The sequence below is a fragment of the Parasteatoda tepidariorum genome, chromosome 6 (assembly GCF_982258835.1).
Source record: "Parasteatoda tepidariorum strain Cologne lab strain chromosome 6, Ptep-v5.0, whole genome shotgun sequence".
In the NCBI taxonomy this organism is placed as follows: domain Eukaryota; kingdom Metazoa; phylum Arthropoda; class Arachnida; order Araneae; family Theridiidae; genus Parasteatoda; species Parasteatoda tepidariorum.
Genome location: NC_141760.1, coordinates 86,081,029 through 86,097,526, shown reverse-complemented (window position 1 = coordinate 86,097,526; position 16,498 = coordinate 86,081,029). Strand labels below are relative to the sequence as shown.

General features: G+C 28.4%; 1 protein-coding gene and 1 non-coding gene across 2 annotated transcripts in view; both read right to left on the bottom strand.

Moving 5' to 3' along the window:
- LOC107446208 (ribosomal protein S6 kinase alpha-5) overlaps window positions 1-16,498 on the bottom strand; it is a 144,198-nt gene that overhangs the window by 112,604 nt on the left and 15,096 nt on the right. The gene's annotated exons all lie outside the window — the stretch shown is intronic.
- TRNAL-AAG (transfer RNA leucine (anticodon AAG)) lies at window positions 12,677-12,758 on the bottom strand. Its single transcript has one exon. It is a non-coding gene; the product is annotated as a tRNA-Leu (tRNA).

Genomic DNA, 16,498 nt, shown 5'->3' with positions numbered 1-16,498 from the left:
AAGAAAGAAAATAGTTTAAAATTGAAAAACTGTTTTCTTTTCGATAACCTTAAATAAAGTTCTCGCTGAATGTTATTTAAACTTTTAAATATACTATGTAGAGCTAAAAATTTAAATTTTCAGTTAGTAGCCAGTGGCCGGTAAACTGTAACTTAGTAGACACTTTTTTCTCAAACGTACTGAGTCGGTGGCCGATATTGATAGGCCCTTTACATTTAATAGCCATTTTTGCAAACTTTTTGTCTTGGATCAAATTATACTTTTAAAAAGAATCATGTTTGAAATAATCTACGGCCATAAGAAAGTAATTCAACTGAAAAGTAATATATATATATATATGTGATAAAAGTTTGTTAAACATACTGGCTTTAAAGAATTTTACTTAAAAATATTTGAGGAGGCAAAATATATTTAATGCATCTATTACAAATTCAAAATATGTGAATTGTTAAAGAAAACTCCTTATAAATGAATCTTTCCATCACTAATTGATGGGTTTGAATGGAGACATTGGACATTTTAATGAAAATTCTATTTTCCAGGGTCTTTCTGCATTGATGCACTTTTATCATCAAACGATTTTCAAAATAATAATAATAAATAATAAATAAATAAAATAAAAATGACGGAAAAAGTGACCGGTTGCTTAACTTTTTATTTGTTATTTTCAGGTCTAATACAATCGTTTTTATAAAAAATAGAAGATCCAAAGAGAAATAAGCAGGATTCGATAATGCGACGCATTAATTTTTGTACAGTATCTAGAAACATTTGAAAAAATACATATATATGTAGAGAGAGAGATAAATAGTTATTTACATACAAACTGAACAGTTTATTAAGATTTACTGATAGTAATAATGAGAGAAGATTTTACGGCAAACTTTCGCGAAGTAAATGCAGTTCAAGGTCGAAAAGCTAATTGACCTTAGCATATTTTTCCTTCTTGTTATAAAAAGGGAATACACAGATTTCGCAACAGCCCAGACTGCCAAAATAGGACAAATTAATGCACATGTACACATAAAAAGTTTTTTTTTTTTTTTTTTTTCAGTCAAAATCTACATCTAAGGAGAAAATAACCACTAGTTTTTTCAGTTTATTTCCGTTAATGAAATGAATTACAAAAATAATTGAGAATGATTTTGTTATGTCATATTTTGTTTATGATAGTTCACAATTGCATTTGGTGCAACTTACTAAACAGTTCTAGTTCAGTTAGTGGTTTTAGTTCAACCAATTTGGTGCTGTAATTTTTGCATTTTTTGAACAACTTTGGGCAACAGTTTTATAAGTTTGAAGCCGTTTGGAACTCTCCACAATTAAATTTGGTTTGAAATCAAATTATTTTTTCAGCGTGACTACTTAATCTCTCAAATACCTGCTACTTTACCTTACTTCGCACCTCCTTTCATTGAAAATTACTTTTAAAAAATTTCAAACATGCTAATGATTTATCTAAAATGTTTTTTTCTGAAATGGAATGGAATATTTTAAAATTATATTTCACAAATTTCAAAAGTTTTACTTGTTTGCTGGAGTTACAGTCTTTTTTAAAGGTAGTTATTTAAAAAATCTCCTCCCTTATTTATCCTATTAAATCTAAAATAAGTTTGATATGAATTATTTTACTGTATTTAGAGAGATTTCCCTGCTTCTAATAAAATATAACTCGTATCTCAATTTTTGATAGAAAATTTGTCTTGAGTACAACACCAATAGAGTTCATAATAATAGACAATCTATAAAAGAAATCCAATAAGTACAAATTTGCGTTAAAGAAAAATTTATATTTCGATAAAATTTCTTTTTAGCGTACTTATATTTATTTTTAAAAACTGCAGTACAATAAAAATATAAAATTAGTTCCATTGTTATTTTTGTCCCGATAATTAATAAAACAATGTTGGTTAGTATCCATTAAAACTGAAGTGCCGATGTATCTAACGTGGTTAGATAGTTACGACGTATGCAAGCGTAACAATCGGCTATTGGCTGAGGACCAAAATTAACCGAAAAGGAACAAAACCTTAGATTTTTTGGAGACTAATACGGAACTATCGATGAGACATCTTTAATTGGTGGAATCTCTAAATGTAAGGTATGCATAAAAAAAATTGATCTTAACTATTTTAGAATATCTAATATACCCGAAAATAATATTTAAATCATATACTTTAAAAAATAATCAACTTTTAAAAACTATGATAATGGAACGACATTTTAATCAAGTATTTTTTTTGTATGCTATTTTAAGCCGAATAATTAACAGTTAATTTATGATTAAAACTCTTTTTTGTTGTTGCTAATAAGCTGTTTCTAGCAGAAAATGTTCCAAATAAACAAAAATTAGTTATATTTTTATACTTATGGAGATGAACTAACCAATCAATAATATTTTTGCTTAACTTTGACGTGATTCGATTGCGAAATTCGAGTGAAACTTCCCTAACTTTATCAGCAAAGGTAAGAGACAAAGACAAAGGTAACCTAATCCAACATCTTTCTCTTTTAGGATAATCTTGAGTTGCTAACTCTAACTGCGTTCGATACAAGTGACTCTAATTAAACCAGTTTTATCAATTTTTTAATATATATTTGCTTAAAACAAAAAATTTTTTATCCCATAATGAAAACTATCTTAATATTACCTTACATTAGAGTAGTGTTTCCCAAACTTATGACTTTTGCTTACCCTTTCTAAATTTTTCGTAACGCTGTGTACCACTAATAAAAAAATAAATGTATTTTTTCAAAAATATGTTTATTTTTCTTTTTTGGTACTAAGTTTCGTCAATAAGTTTATTTGCATCAGTGAGAAGGATGATATTGCTTTTGCTGTGATAAAAAAATTTTGCAAAAGTTAAAAATCACAACTGGCTGTTGACACCACTAATTATTAACTGTTAACTCAGCAAAAAATAGCCAATAGAAAAATACGTATAATCATGGCTAGCTTTGTTTTTAAATAAAAGTTTTTGAAATTTTCGTTTGTTGTAAGATATTTCACATAAGAACGCGTACCCCCGCTGAATTGTTCCTGTACCCCTGGGGGTACGCGTACCACACTTTGGGAAACACTGCATTAGAGGTATCAGAGCTCATATTAAAATTCCAAACTGCCATCCATATGTTTTTAAGTTCTCCCATAAATATCTAGAAAATTAATCTAATTGGTTTTGATGCAAAAGACATCAACAAGATCATTTAACAATACTGATAATAAAATATTATTTTCCCACAAAATGAAGTTCCTTTTTTGTATATTTAAAAGTCAATTTATATACAATATAAGTTACGAAACTAAATTATGCTTTGTAAAGGCTAAGCGAAATTTAGACTTGAGCCAAGATTGTTTATTAAATTGAAATGCCCGTATGAGTAAATCATAAAGCCTTGAAAATGTCATTAACATATTTTGTCCTTTAAATTGCATTATTCAGACCACAATTCATTCTTTACGCCCGTCAGTATTGTGTTAAGTAATATGGTGATAAAAGCAAACATTTGAGAAAAAGAAATAAAATTTCTATTGTGTCAAATTAAAAGCGAATTACCTATTGATGAAATCACTGTTTTTTCTACCTGTATGATTCCATTTCGTAATATTTTTCAAAAACTCTTGATTATAACAGAGTAATGAATGTAAACAAACATTGTAAGTATTGAGTTCTTTGAAATTGTCTAAAGGCCTTAATTTTTAAACCAAAATATTTGATTTTAAAACAATAATTAACTATTGAATTTTATATATTAATTTATTATTACTTGGTTATTTTTTTAATTAGTTTTATAAAATTAGTTTTAATTTTAAAAAATTTAAATAGTTTTTATATATTTGTTTTTCAATAGATTTTTGTTTCACATGAAGCTTTTTAATCGTTTGTTTTTCAAATTAAGCTTAAAAAATTTAAATAGTTTTGAAACACTTGTTTTTTTTTTAGTAATTTTTTAAATATTTTTTTAATTAATCTGCGCAATTAGTTACTGAATATTTTTTAACTGTTTATGCACAAACTAGAACTGAAATATACAGGAATGCAGATTAAATGAAAAAAAAAATTTAAAAAAATAAGCATAATAAATCAATCATTTAAAATTCATAATCCACACCTAATAGTTTAAAAATAAGAAGAGAAAGTATTCAGTTGAAACTTATGAGTAAGTCAAATTTTTAAAAAATTGGCTTTACAATTTTTATAATAACATAAGTCATATTGTTCAGTCGCAATTTTTTTTCTAAAAGCATAAGTTGTTACTCATATACCTAACACAGAGAATAACGTATTATGTATGTATTACTAGTAAAGTATTAAACAATGGCATTCTGTAGGATACCCAGCACTCTATATCTGACATAAGTGTCATAGCAAGAAAATTTTATAGGAAAATAAATTTATAGAGAAATCTCATGGGTAAAAAGAATTCATACATACATGCAAAAAGAAGGGGAAAAAAGAAAAGTTTGTCTTTTTGAATTCCCGAAAAGAAAAGGATTCATTTTTACTCTTTTTCCTACGAATACAAACTCGATTTAAAAATATATTCACATGGTTTAAAATCACACATAGTGATTCCTCTTTACGCTCATCGTGTTTCGTATTTTCATGCTTTTCTTTTTTTTAATCAAATATCGTATTTCGTATTCAGTCACTATTCAAGTCACTATTATGATTCATGTTCAAGAGACTTGAAAATTATACATTGGAGTTCGTATTTAAGTGGTTTTAAAATCAAACATCGAGATTCGTATTTACGCAATTTTAAAATCAAACATTGAGATTCGTATTCTCGTGATTTTAAAATCAAACATCAAGATTCTTATTACGCAATTTTAAAATCAACATCGAAATCATTCCCGCTATTTTAAAATTAAATGTCGAGATTCGTTTTTACGCAATTCTAAAATCAAACATCGAGATTCGTATTTACGTAATTTTAAAATCAAACATCAAGATTCTTATTACGCAATTTTAAAATCAATATCGATATCATTCCCGCTATTTTAAAATTAAATATCGAGATTCGTTTTTACGCAATTCTAAAATCAAACGTCGAGATTCGTATTTACGTAATTTTAAAATCAAACATCAAGATTCTTATTACGCAATTTTAAAATCAACATCGAAATCATTCACGCGATTTTAAAGTTAAATGTCGAGATTCGTATTTACGCAATTCTAAAATCAAACGTCGAGATTCGTATTTACGTAATTTTAAAATCAAACATCAAGATTCTTATTACGCAATTTTAAAATCAACATCGAAATCATTCACGCGATTTTAAAATAAATTGTCGAGATTCGTATTTGCGTGATTTAAAAAATCACACATTGAGATTCGTTTTCACGCAATTTAAATAAATAAATAAAATTTCGCATTGATATTCGATAATAAAATAGCATTAAATAAATGTAAAGGATGTGGTTTAGAAAACTTGCGGTCACTTTTTTTACTCCCCTCTCCCCATGAAAAAAAAGAGAAGAAAAAAAACTTTTTTTTAACAAGGAAAAATAATGTTTACACCAGTAACTAACTAAAAACTCTATAAGGAAAGCTATTCGAAATCTTGAATTTAAAAATAAACGAGGAACAAGAGAAACTCGATTGACTTTTTCATGCATCACTACCTTTTTCATCACACTTAGGTTGGACTATTAATAACTAATAAGGCTTATTTTGTAAGATTTTTCGGCTTCATTATGCACTCTGAGACACCGCATTGCGTTTACTTTTTCCTGGTAGGGTTGTCACATCGGCATCTAGTCACACAATACAGTATAAAAACTTCAAAATTCATTTTTACATCATAGAGAGAACACAGCAAGAAGATATCTCTTATCGAAAGGAGGAAAAACCGAATATTATTCTTCGAATGTGTGTAATTATTTTTTTTTTACCCACTTACTTTCCGTCTCGGGTTTTGATGCGTGGATTATTTATTTAGGAAGACATTCAAACATTTATAGCGAAATGTTTTTTATCTGTTTCTCGATTTAAATGATTTTAAAACACGTTTTGTAATATTTTTCTAAGCTAAATTAACGCGGAAAAAATTGCTTGTTACGCTACTGCTTTTAACAAGCATAACAATTGCTAGAAAATTAAACTGAACCCTTTAGAATCGTATTTTGTTTATACTTGATGGAACTGAAAACAGACACGCGACCTCAAACTGTTAATATGGAAGCAAGGTCAGCATGTTCCGACCGCCCAAAACATGACGCACTAATCACAAAGAACTTACGTGGATGTTCATCATCCACGTGTTGAACATGAACCTATATACAATTTAGATGCAAAAAAAGAGCAAAAATGGAAGAATGATATACGATGGGTCAACGAAATTACGTGAATGTTCATCATCCAGGTGCTGAACATGAACTTTTATACAATTTAGATGCAAGAAAAAGAGCAAAAATAGAAGAATATATGATGGGTCAAGGAAATTACGTGAATGTTCATCATCCACATGTTGAACATGGATTTATATACAATTTAGATGCAAGAAAAAGAGCAAAAATGGAAGAATGATATGCGATGGGTCAACGAAATTACGTGAATGTTCATCATCCGTATGTTGAACATGAACTTATATACAATTTAGATGCAAGAAAAAGAGCAAAAATGGAAGAATAATATACGATAGATGGGTCACAGAAATTACGTGAATGTTCATCATCCACGTGTTGAACATGAACTTATGTACAATTTAGATGCAAGAAAAAGAGCAAAAATGGAGGAATAATATTCGATGGATCGGAACATAAAAGAAGCAGCGTTAGTCAAGGAGGTAGCAGTGGCCGAAGATGGTAAATCGAATTAGAACATATCTATGAATAATGTAGATATGGGGTAGAACTGAGATCATTTACAATAGAATCGGTAATATTATGAATGAAGCATGTCTCAACGGCTGATATGTGAAGAGTAAAAAATAATTTTGGAATGATCGAAATTGAATGAAAATCAACGGTTCCTATTGATCTCATGATAACGGATAAATTTTTCCGATCCTTCAGCCTAAATTTCAGAGCATTACTGGTTTGTCCTATATATGTCCAAGGTAGCATTGCCAAAGTTTGTGATAAATGTTTCAGCTATTATTAATACCAATAGAATCTTCAAGGGTCTAATTTAATTTTTATTAAAAGGTTTTTAAAATGACTTAAAAACAAAAATGGGACAGGATGCCTGAAATTTTTTTCATTGGTACGTGATCCTAAATTTGTAAAATGTGGTGATTAATAAAACGCAAAAATCTATTATATACGAAACAACATTATAAAATTAACAAAAATCTATTATAAAATCAAGAGCACTTTCTAACATATACATTCCAGTTCATTATTTCAATAGTATGCACTTAATTTAAATTATTTTTAGCATGGAATTTTATAAATTACTTTTGGCATGGAATTATCTTATATAGGAAATCCTAATTATAAAGCATGCTTGATTGCTTTGTTATGACATAAACATCAATTTCTTCAATTCTAAGGTTACGATTCTACTTTGAATCGCTCTACATATTTAACGATATATTAAACAAAACACCTCTCATCAACAAAACTCTTGCACTATCGCTTGGCGTGTTACACTTCAGTTTTTTCTCTTCTTTTTCTGTTAACATTTCCGATTTGAAAAGCTAAAAGCTCTACATTATCAATATGGATGAGTGCTAAACCACAGCCACCACTTACACGCAAATGATAAATTTTAAGAAAAGTGCAAATTGCAATATCAAATAACGTCCCCGAAACGAAAAATAACTTTTTTTAAAAATTGCTTCCTTTTTTTGCTTAAAGACTTATTACAAAACATCTACTCATACAAATGTTTGCTTTCTAGAAAGTTATGTAATTTTTGGACGTAAATCTTAAATATAAAGCATGCTTGATTGCTTGTTATGACATTAACATCAATTACTTCAATTCTACCGTTACGATCCTACTTTGAATCGCTCTACATATTTAACGATATATTAAACCAAACACATCTCATCAAACGAAACTCTTGCACTATCGCTTGTCGTGTTACACTTCAGTTTTTTTTAACACTTTTGATTTACCTCAGAATCGCTCTATATAGCACCTCTATGCTTCAATAAACATCTGAAATCCCGTAAAATTAAAGAAGAACGTTGTTTAGTTAAACTTGGCTCTTTTTATTTTTTTTATTTTATTTTACATTTTTTTTATCTCTAGCCAAGTCCGAACTATTGAGTTTGCTTGCTGGACCGTTAGTCTCGCTTGAAACCTTGGGTTACTTTTGATACTAGCAATGAAAGAGCTCTTACTATCTACTTTCTTGTCCCTTGTGAAGGTATAATAAAAGTTTTTTATTTTTTTGGTAGCTTTTTACGGGTGAAGGCGAAGCAACGTCGGATTTATCTTTGCAGGAATGGGTTGGAGGAGGAAGTGATAGTAGTTATGTTGTTTATGTTTTAAAATTAACTAGTTTCTTCCTGTTATGAAGGACTTTAAGTGTATTTCTTATTAAGTTTCCTGTTTAAGATTGAAATAACTGTTAATAATTAATCATTATTTTTAATAAAAACGTTTTTCTGCTCAATTATACTTTGAAATAGAAAATATTGCTAAATTTTTCAGCCAATTAGTAAGTCTATGAAATGGTAAAAGTAAGAGATAATAATTTTAATAATAATAAAAATAATTGTTAAATTATTTTTACTGCAGTGCAACCCCGTTATAGTGAACATGGCTTATACTGAACTCCCGGATATAGTGCCTCACTATACACATTTTAATATTATTTTTTGTGGATATAGGGTACCAAAAGAAGAGAGGAAGTTGGATATTATGAACTTTTTACTGTCTGCGACTGACTTTTTTTCCTTCATTTTTTGGTAATTTTGAAATTTCTACATAAAATGAATATACCGATTTTTAAAACCATCTATTGAGTGATGGAATGTAGCCATAAGCATTTTTTCTTGTTTGTTTCTTCTATCTCAGTTTCCCCATCTCTAAGTTTTTTGAACGCAAGACGATGAGTAATAAAAAATAAAAGTTAACACATTTTTTGTTACTACATATTGTTTTTTTAATCATTTTTATATTTCTCTTTATTGGTCATATATTTAAATAATGTGTAAAAAAAAGGGAACAGTTCGGAAAAATTAGTTAAAATTGTTTGCAGTACGGATATAGTGATCTCTCGATTATAGTGAACCAAAATTTCGACCCCTTGAAAGTTCACTATAGCGGGGTTTGACTGTATTATGCATTTATTGACATCACCTTTTCACACCTCTTGATACATCAATTACGCGCAATCAAGAAAAGGATTAATGAGAAAACAATGCTTAACTTTAATAAAAAAGAAGTTGAGGCAACAATTGAAGCGATATATTGTGTTTTTATGTAGAAATAGAAGTGATTAAAAAAAGTATCTGAAACCGTATTGGTGGATCAAAACGAATCAACTATCACAGGCCATGGAATCATATTTCAGACAATGAAAAAAATTTAAAAGAGTTCTATATCTAAGATTCGATATCTTGAGAACTATTTGACCGATTTCGTTGATATTTTGGAATTTGTCATACAAAATAACATTCTTTAAAACGATTTAAAAAAAATTGTCTAAAAATTTAAAAAAAATTCGACCATTTTTAAATAACACAATAAATAATTATTAAAAATTACTGCTCTTTGGATAAACGAATTTTATAATTGTGTGCAAACATTTTCGATTTGCTTGAAAAGTTTTTGAGTTATGATGAAATACGAATAAAGTAATACGTACTAACATGAAGGGGTTCGAACTTTCGACAGCTCTCTTGACCTAATTATTGAGACCATGTTTTCCAGATTGCGGCTGCCTTCCCCATATTTTGAGAGTCAAGAAAATGTATGTTAATATGAAAAAAGAGGAAAAAATATACCGAAAAAATAAGCATGTTTAATATCAGTTCCTGAAGCATTAAGATAGAGTTGAGCTGTTACGTGAAAGTCTTATCATTAGATCAAGAGTTATTAAGTATAATCAGATTTTTTTTTCTGCTCATTGTATGTTTTTTTACCGAAGTGTGTTGCATTAATAAACTTTATTTGAATTTAAAAACGATAATAGAATTTTCTCAGAACTTAAAAATGACCAGTTTAAAATTATTGAAATAACACGAAAACTAGTTTTTATATTAATTAAGCGTGACATTATTTAATGATTTTGCTCTAAGACCTACATGTTTCAAATTCGTTAAAATAACACAAAAAGCACATTCTTTACGCTTTGCATCAAATTAATTTTTTAATTAATTAGCCCCAGATATTTAAAAATGGACTTATTATAATTTGCAACACACTGCCTTAACGCTTTCTTGTCTGATAGATCTTTTTAATTAATGCTAATAAATTATTTTCTTGGCATGATGGAAAGTTCCTAGTTTTTAATTAAGATAACCATAGCTACTTTTCTATTAACTACAATTTTAATCTGGTTTCTTTTAATTTTTATTTATTTAATATTATTTTGGGTAACTATTTTTTAGATGTTGGTTAGTGACACAAGCAAAATATATGTTTTTTCCTACTTTTTAACTTAGCATTTTTTTTTAAAAAACTGGAAAAATCGTTCCAGGATACAATCAAATTCATTTATGAAAAAAAAACGAATGATAATTAAAAAAAAATAATAATAATAACTCACGCATTATTTTTGCTTTATGCATGAAAACTTTTTTTTTCTTCTTTTTTTTCATTTTAAAAATAATTCAGTAGAGAAAAATTAAATACTCTTTAAATTCGCAGTAAACTGAAAATTTTTAATGAAATCGTTCCCTAAGTGTAACTAAACTTAATATTTACGCATTTTTTTTTTTTTCATTTTTATACGCTTAACAGTTTTTCAAATTTATGCATTAAACACACACGCACACACAAAAAATTATTCAAGGACATTAAATAAAAGTCAAACTATTTTTAGTGTTATTCTTAGCACTAAATTATTTCGAATTTTATTTATTTTATCGAAAAAAAACAACAACTTTATTTTTCCTCAGCTAACAATTATCCCAGCTAAAGACAATAAGATGACATATGGGAAAATGAAGGAAAAAAAATTTAGTAAATCACCAAAAAGACGAACGAAAAAAAAACTATTTCTCATGCCTATTGACAGGTAAAACGAAAAAAAAAAACTATTTCCTGATGGGAGAACAAACTATTCTCTTGTTCACAATAACGGTAAGGAGGATCGTCTGCACTTCCTGCTTCACATAATTTTTGATCCTCAAGCTGTTTAGTTACCCTCAAATATTTTAGGAAGTGTTCGGTTAAGGGGATTGGGATTTTTTTCTTTTTTTTGAAAAAATTATATTTATTTGTTTTTATTTATGTGAAAACATTAGCAATCGAATAAAAATTTAAATATAAATACATAAGAGAGATAAAACACTTTGTTTTAACACGCATATTTAGCTTTCACTAACTTAAATTGACGTTAACCCTCATATTTCAATTCAATTTGCTCGTTGCAATGAGTCTAGGACTTATACTAGGACAACTAATATAATTTCCGTTGCACGTAGGATTCATTTTTTTTTTCTTTTTCTAAGTATTGCAAGTACAAGTTTACATTATTATATATCCCATATTAATTTCTTTTTAAAAAAAATTAATTTTATAGCGTAAACAAATTACGTTTATAGCTTTAATACATTTTTGATCATCAACATTAAAAAAAGTAATGTCATATTTTTAATTAATTTATAAGTGCTAATAAATAACTAAATAAATAAATAAAATTCTAATGAACACCTGCCTAACTATATAGTATATTTACATTTACAACGTGAATTGGCTAAAAAAAGATTGTTTAGAATGCTATTTTATAATATGCTTTCTGAAGCAAATTCATGGTAGCTAAAATAAAGAGGCTATCGAACTTTAGCTATCAAAAATTATAAATTTAATGATACATAATGAGTAGCACATCGTTATGGCAACTGTTGCTGTGAATAATTATTAATAGAGTTAAATAAATAAAGAAAAAAAAAATTAAGGTAAGAAAGTCATAAAACGGAAAATCAGTGAATCGACGAATTATTAGTAAATAAATTAAAAAAAGTATTAGTAATAATAATAATATTATTATCAGAATGTAATTATGGTGCTAGCATTATTGTTAACTTCAAATTATAAATTTAAATGTGGAATAAATTGTCATGGAAAGGTTCTAAATTATTTATTGCCGCTTGTATTTCTTGTTATCTTTTTGTGTAGTTAGTGATTGTAATGCTTACATAATAAGTTTTTCTTTATTAAAAAGGAAATTTATTTAAATTAAAAAAACTGAAAATAAATTTCTTTTTTATATTTAAATAGCGTCTATTTTCGATAGTTAAAAATTGTCGAATACACTTTAACAATCAATTAATTAAAACTAAAAAATATATTTTATAATGCCATCAAAACGTTTGCCTAAAATAAAAATGTGCAATATGATCTTACAAAATAATTTCGATATTTTGCGACAAAAAGTTAAATAGCGTCTATTTTCGATAATTAAAATTGTTGAATACACTTCAACAATCAATTATTTAAACCTAAGAAATGTATTTTATAATACCATCAGAATGTTTGCCTAAAATAAAAATGTGCAATATGATCTTAAAAAATAATTTTGATATTTTACTGCAAAAAGTTTACACTGGCAGCGGTGGGATTCGAACCCACGCCTCCGAGGAGACTGGTGCCTTAAACCAGCGCCTTAGACCGCTCGGCCACGCTACCGGCGAAGACAACTCAGATAATAATAATGAAACAACATACAGAAATAAAAAAGATATAAGATAATTATTGTTTAAGTTAGACAATTTCTTTATGACGTTGTTTCATGAACATAAAGGGGTAGTTCAAATAATGTATAATCATCATTTAATGTTTTTGGTGATTATGAAATTTCTCGTTCGTACTTAACTAAACTAAGCCAATAACAAAATCGTAAATTTTTTTAATAATTTTTTTTATTTATTTTTGTAAATTAACAGTGAAATTTTTTTCGCGTCTCATACTTTCCTTCCCACCTCCTTGTAAACAAAAATAAACAAATATGAAAATTACCTCATTCTTTCCCCCTCATTTGCTTACATAATACTTGAACAACCTAAAATCTGATGAAACAATGTTAAAATTTTTTTGTTCAAGTTATTGGAATTAAAATAATTCAAATACATGGGTACAAATTGTTACTTTATATCAAAGAGGAAACTAAGCTGTATTTAAAGTAGAACATTGTTTTTGTCTAGATTTAATCTGTTAATTCGTGTGGGAAAAAAAAAGATATAAAAAAACAGGTACTTACGTATTATCCCGTGGATCATTTTCTACAACGCCGCACCTGACTCATTTTAGTATATTCAGAAGTAATTGTTACATAATAATTCTTCATCAATAAATAGATAACATGCAAATATAATTTATTTCATGCGAAAACGAGAAAATATTCAAAATTTGGACAAGTTCCAAACTTATTATTTTCAGATTTGACGGAAATAATCGTCAGGATAATACGTAAGTACCAAAAGCAACAATATTCGGAATATGAATAATTAAATTAATGAAACACTGTTATGTAAATTTCATATTTAATTATATGCTTGAAAAATTAACTATTGATGAAGAATATGAAAATTATTAACAGAACACTACGCAAATAAAAACATCAACAAAATAACAAAAAAAAATTTTTTCAACCAGATGGTTAAAATAACTATTTGCAATTTTTTTGAATTATTTTAGAACATTTAATTTAAAATTCACACATATGAAGTTACATCATCAAAGTAAGATACAGATCGACTTGATTAAGTCCGTTTTTAAGAGGTATCAAAGATATGTTCTTTAATTTTATTTAAATATAGACCGTATAAAGCAACTTTATATTCAGAAGTCCCAACTTATGGAAAACGTTTAGAAACCACTGTTCTAATTGAAGATTAGGCTACCATAAATATTTTTTACAAATAAATTTCTATTAGAGCTAATGAATAAAAACTAAAATTAACATTGCAGTTTAAAATCTTTTTCTTTCCTTATTTTTTTAATTCCAATTTGTCAAGAACTCGCCAAACGAGTCTTGATTTAACAAAAAAATAATCGAAACTACTAAGTTGGTAGAAAGTAAAAATATAGTTAATTGGAACATATATCGCTTTTAAAGAGCCCACCCCGGTTTTAGCGAGTATCATATTTGTGACCAGCGAACACGTGTACTTTTTTCGAAAACGGGGATGCAAATGTTTTTCGGGCCATGCGTTTTATTAAAAAAAAACAAATAACATAACAAAAAGACAATCAGACAGTTCACAGCAAATTACATACTTTCTTTTGTACTGCAAAGAAATAAAAAATAAAGTTCTATATAATTTAGTAAGTATATGAAATTCTTTTATTTTTTTCATGAACACGTTTTTTACGAGAATTCGGTCATAACGGGCAAATATTGCGGTCCGTTTACGAATTCGTCTGCAGTAAAATACATAATTAGAGAAACAGAAAATATAAAATAGGGGGGGGGGGGTGGCAAACGGTAATAGCTTTTTTGCATCACCACTACTTTGAGGAACTACCAACAACCATGAGTACAAACCGATAATTAAATTCGATTTTATGTGTTTAAAATTATATTCAGAACCAGTGGTTCCCAAGTTTTTTTTCCGGCTATGAAACACTAAGTAATCAATCATTTTAGGCGGAGCCCCGAGACTTAATAAATAAATTTATAAATAAATAAAAATATTTAATGACAGCAATTTTATTTATAATAATAAAATTGCAATATTAATAATAAAATAATAAATAAAATTGCAATCATTAAAAATATTTAATGATTGCAATTTTATTTATTTATTTATTTATTTTGAAAATATTTAATGAATGAATAAAAAGACGCTGTGGGGATAGAGCCCCGCAATGAGATAAACTGGATTCCATAGCAGGTCGATACGAATTCTGCACCCGGCTCGCACCGACCACAGTGTTGTCGTAAAATATCTTCATTGGTAGATGAATCATGGGATTGTCGTTGAGCTAACCGTGAGAGGTTTTCCACTCTATGTAAAACAAATATAAAAATATCCTTCGTTAGAGTCTCCTTGCCATCAGGTTTTCGTAGTTTTCCTATCCATGTAACGCAAATGCGGGTTAGTTCCATCAAAAAGTCATCAACGAAGGCAAATTTCTTTCAATATACTTGATCCAGGAGTTCCCTTGTCTTCTGGACTAGGTTTGAAACTACACAGCTAAGGAGATGAACATTGGTAATCGTAAACGCAAAATTGGGTCGACTGTTCAACGACGTTTTTAAAATAAAATGAATAAATAAAAAAGGAATTTTTTTTCATTCTATCGTTATATCAATAAATATGTTGTCAGACATATACAAGTCTAGAGCTGCATATAGTCTTCTAATTTGATTTCAGTGTGTGTATTAACTGAATAGACAAGAGATAAAACTTGGTTTTCAGTGAAATAAAGACGAAAAAGGACCGAAATATTAAATACAAATAAAGACGAAATGGTTATTAAAGACACATGTTTCTTCATTGTTGAATTTGGTTATTTTTATTCTATGCAAAATACTAATGCGATTTTTCATAAATGAGTCTCTTTTTTTCTTATTCATTCAATATACACCGAAGAGCCATTACATTATGGCCACCCTCCATCTATAACAATGAGCTCGCCCAGGTTTTCATGGTTTCTCCCCCAGGAACAATGTTTTCATGGGGCACATTTTAGGACCCTTAATCCTCATAGAACAATCCCTGACGACTGTAAGGTACTTGCACCGTGTCATAAGGGTCGAATCGTCATGGATTGGTTCAAGGAACATTCCAGTGACTTTCAAGTCATGTCTTGGCACCCGAATTCACATGACCTTAATCCAATAGAGCATTTGTGGTCCTACTTGGAAAACCAAATTCGTGCTGCCACGCTACCCCCTCGCAATGTGAGGGAATTGCAGGACCAGTTGGTGAGCGCTTGGTACCAAATACCTCAGACTACCTATCAGCACCTTGTGGAATCAATGCCACGGTGGGTGCTAGCAGTTTTGAGGGCTGAAGATGGTCCTACATGTTATTAGCAGTGTGGTCATAATGTAATGGCTCTTCGGTGCTTATTGTTGTTAGATTTTTTTTAAAATTTTGCTCTTCCTTTTTCACAAGCATGTTAATTAAATGACGTCATAAAAATAATGAACATATTAAATAAATAATGAGTAAGTAATCGGATCTAAATTTAATTACAGGTTTCGAAAATCATAACAGGAACCCTAATGTTCCGCGGAACACCATTTGGGAATCCCTGTTCAAACCAATCTCCTTTACTACAAAAAAAAACCTAGTTATTTAAATATCTGTAGTGATAAATATTTAATTTCCATTTTAATTTCTTGGATGAACAGTTAGTTCATGGTATAATTAAAGCCATGATCTCAATATTGCGATGATAAGAAAATCGCCTCATCT